The sequence below is a fragment of the Leptonychotes weddellii genome, chromosome 4 (genome assembly GCF_054177405.1).
Source record: "Leptonychotes weddellii isolate Sample4059 chromosome 4, ASM5417740v2, whole genome shotgun sequence".
Lineage (NCBI taxonomy): Eukaryota > Metazoa > Chordata > Mammalia > Carnivora > Phocidae > Leptonychotes > Leptonychotes weddellii.
In genome coordinates this window covers 10,834,192-10,838,608 of record NC_138372.1, presented here as the reverse complement: position 1 = coordinate 10,838,608, position 4,417 = coordinate 10,834,192, and positions in this window count along the sequence as shown.

The window sequence follows — 4,417 nt, the reverse complement described above, 5'->3', positions numbered from 1 at the left end:
TGATTGTAGATTACAGAAACGTTTCAGAGGTGGCCCAGAGAGTTCCAAATGCCCGTTTCCCTGCTGGTAACATCTTCCATTACCATGGTATGGTTGTCAAAACTAAGAAACCAACACGGGTACATGACTATTAAGTGAACTCCAGATTTTATTCGGATTTCACCGATTTTCCCACTAATGTCCTTTTTCTGGTCCAGGAATCCGATCCAGGATCCCACATTGCGCCTTGTTCTCACGTCTCCTTGGTGTCCTCTGGTCAGCAACAGTTTCTCCGTCTGCCCTTGGTTTCCATGGCCCTGACAATTTTAAGGAGTTCTGGTCAGAATTTTGTTAGACTGTCCCTCCGTTTGGGTTTCTCTGATGTTTTTCTGATGACTGGGCAGAAGTTTTGAGTTTGGGGGAAGAATACCTCAGAGGCCAAGTGCCCCTCTCATCACATGACTTCAGGAGGCACGTGATGTTCACGTGACTTATTACAGGTGATGTTAACCTTGATTACATGGTGAAGCTGGGGGCTGCCAGGCTTTCCCCACTGTGAAGTTTACTACCTTCCCCTGTCTGTACTCTGTTCTTTGGAAGCAAGTGGAGCCCACACTCAAGGCACACTCCCGCTTCCTGGTGGATCTATCTCCCTTTATCCCATTATTTGGGATTCTTCTGTAAGGAAGATTTTTGTTCCTTTTCCCTACTTACATAATCAGTCAGTTATCATAAAGGACCTGTGCCTTTTTGTATCTTTCCTTTGGGTTAGAATTCAATATTAAGTTATGTATTTTGTTGTTCAAATCGTTCCAGCTTGGGAGCTTTTTCCTATCCACTCCTGTGTCTGTTTTGGGGTTTTATTTTTTTTAAATTTTATTTATTTACTTGACAGAGAAAGGGAGCGAGCACAAACAGGGGGAGAGGCAGAGGCAGAGGGAGAAGCAGGCTCCCCACTGAGCAGGGAGCCCGATGCGGGGCTCGATCCCAGGACCCTGGGATCATGACCTGAGCCGAAGGCAGACGCTTAACGACTGAGCCACCCAGGTGTCCCTCCTGTGTCTGTTTGACATTCCCTTTTCTTTTTTTTTTTTTTTTTTTTTTAGCATTTCCTTACTTTCTGGCACTATGAGATGCTCCAGGCTTGCGTTGTGTTTACCCTTGTGTCTTACCTGTCTGAGTGCTAGAATCAGTCACTTCTCTAAGGAGCGTAGTTGCTTTTATTGGAGATGGTGTTCAGAAACCAAGATCTGGGGGCGCCTGGGTGGCTCAGTCGTTAAGTGTCTGCCTTCGGCTCAGGTCATGATCTCAGGGTCCTGGGATCGAACCCCGCATCGGGCTCCCTGCTCAGCGGGGAGCCTGCTTCTCTCTCTCTCCCACTCCCCCTGCTTGTGTTCTCTCTCTCTCTCTGTCAAATAAATAAATAAGATCTTTAAAAAAAAGAAAGAAAGAAACCCAGATCTGGGCACTGGGTGTGCTCATGGCTTTTGAGGTGTCACTGTTTCTAGGCCCTCCCACTGGATGGAGGAAGGAAATCTCTCTATATCACATGATTTTAGGTAAGACACTGAACGGCTCTAAGCCTCTGTTACCACATCAGCAAAATGCGGATGGTGACAGTAATGCCTACTTCATGGAGCCGCTGTGGGAGAAAATATGCCAGATCGGGCGCCTCGGTGGCTCAGTGGGTTGAGCGTCTGGCTCTTGGTTTCAGCTCAGGTCATGATCTCAGGATCGTGGGATGGAGCCCCATGTATGCTTGTCCCTCTCCTTCTGCTCCTCCTCCTGCTCTCTCTCTCTCTCAAATAAATAAATAAAATCTTAAAAAAAAAAAAATGGGTGCCTGGGTAGTTAAGCGTCTGCCTTCAGCTCAGGTCATGATCTTGGGGTCCTGGGATTGAGCCCCGCATTGGGCTCTTTGCTCAGCCGGGAGTCTGCTTCTCCCACTGCTGTTCCCCGTGCTCGCTCTCTCTCTCAAATAAATAAAAGCTTAAAAAAAGAAGGAAGGAAGAAGAAAAAAAGAGAGAAAGAAAGAAAGGAAGGAAGAGAGACAAAAAGAAAGAAGAAAGAAAGAAAGAAAGGAAGGAAGAGAGAAAGAACGAACATGAGGCCGACACAGTGCCTGGCCCGTCAGAAGTTGCCAAAAATGGCGGCTTGTATTGTGTTAGAGCTGCATAGCCAGGGTGTGGGGGCCCCTGTGAGGTGGCGAAGCCTCTGTCCTTGAAGATGTAAGGAACTCAGAAAGTCTAGGGACGGGATTCCTGTACTGAGTGAAGACCGAAGGCCTCTCTGCTTCTTTCAGGGCTGAATCTGCGTGGGGAGAGCCAAGTTGGCACTAGGCTGGCCAAGCAGAGGAAACGAGCTCCCATTCAGGCTGCCCCTGGCCGATCTGGATGCTGGCCGGCACCCGAGTCTGCGCGAGGCTGCGGGGGGCTGGGCGGGAGCGGGGGGGGGGCGGGGGACAGTGCTTGGCGGCTGGCTTTGGGGCCATGCTGTCAGGCAGGGAGGCAGGGGCTGCACCAGGCCCCACCAGGCCCGCCTCCCTCCTCTGCCACCTACCCGGGAGGTATATCCAGGCAAGGCATCTTGAGGGAGCCCCTCTCTCAGTGGTACCTGCCTCTGCCTCGTAGGCCTGGCCTGGGTATCTGGCCTTGGCCCGGGAACTAGGGTCCTGCCCCTGCTTGCTGTGGGAGAAGGAGGAAGGTGGGGGTGAGACTGGCAGGACAGGAGATGAGGATGAGGGCGGGCCTGTCTGGGGCAGGGCTTTTGGCCTCTGAGGCTGTCTGCTCAGCCAGTCTCCAAGCCCCGTACCTCTGGGAGGCAATCTCAAGGCTTCCTGGAATCCCCTTCCCACCCAGGGCTCACTCCTTCTCTACAGGGACCAAGGGGATCCTGCTGTCCTCTACCACTCTCAGTGGACCCCAGGCTATTGTTGCAAAGATTTTACTATTTTTTTTTTTAAGATTTTATTTATTTATTTGAGAGAGAGAGAGATCACAAGCAGGGGAAGTGGGAGGGGGAGAAGCAGGCTCCCCGCTGAGCAGGGAGCCAGATGCGGGGCTCGATCCCAGGACCCTGGGATCATGACCTGAGCCGAAGGCAGACACTCAACAGACTGAGCCACCCAGGTGCCCCAGATTTTATTATTGTTTCAAAGATTTTATCCTGAAAGGGAACTGTTGAGAAAGAAATTTATCAGTTGTTCATTGATAGAGCACACCGAAGTTTCTGGGTGAACCAGGAGCCAAAGCTTCAGTCCCGGCAGCAGGCACTAAGCTCTGGGGTGACTGTGGTGTGCAGGGGTGTGGGGCCCCACAGCATGGAGTCAGCCTGTTTCTTTGTTGATTCTCTCCCTCCCTCCCTCCCTCCCTCCCTTCTTCCCTTCCTCCCTCCCTCCCTTCCTTCCTTCTTCTCTCTCTCTCTCTGCCTCTCTGTCTCTCTCTTTCTTTCTGATCCCCTTCATTCTCCTCTCTCATCTGTGTCCCCTTTGGGGGGTGGGGCACAGAAGCATCCACTCTCTGTAACAGGTGAGACAGACAAGTGACGGGACGCAAAGCTCCCAGATAGACTCAAGATCGGTGAGGATGGGGGGCAGCAGGGCCTCTCCTGTACTGTCGGCAGGGTTCAAATGGGCACAATGACTTTGGAAACACAGTTTGGCTGCATCTGCTAAGGCTGAGTACATGCCTACCCAGTGACCCAACAAATCCACTTCTTTCTTGGGGTATTTACCCAACAGAAATGTGTGCATGCGTGCCCTGAAAGACACGAACTAGAATGTTCATAGCAGTCCTATTCGTTAATGACCAAAATACTAAAAATGACCCAAATGCTCATCAGTGGCAACATGGATAAAGTGTGGTCTATTCCCACGGGGAACGCTATACAGTAAGGAGAATAAACCATCGGCAAGTGTGTTTAAGGACACAATCTATAGACACAATGTGCGAGAAGCCAGACACAAAGACGGCTTCTCAGATGATTGTATTCACATCAAGTACGAAAGCAGGCAGAACCCACTGATGGGGTAGAGGCCAGGGTGGGGCTATCTCGGGGCAAGAGTAGTAACGGGTGGGGGAGGGGTCTGAGGACGCCCTTTGCACAGGCTGCTCTCTTGGGGACAGTTCATTGAGCTGCACATGTAAGATCTGTATCCTTGATGTATGTGAGTTAAACTTCAACAGAAGCTTTGTCCCAGTAGGAGAAACCCTGGGGCTGTGGATGGGCAAATAAGGCAGCCACTAGCTCTTGCAGGAAACCAGGACAGGCTTCCTGGACGCAGCGCCACTCAAGCTACATCTTGAAGAATGACATGGAGGTGGTAGGACAAGGATGCAGCAGAGCAGAGACCCAGGATTTGCCCTCCTCTGGGAACAAGGAGCTCTTTCCAGTCAGTGGCTTGAGTCTTTGACCGGACCTTGGCCTTGGCCTACTCCTG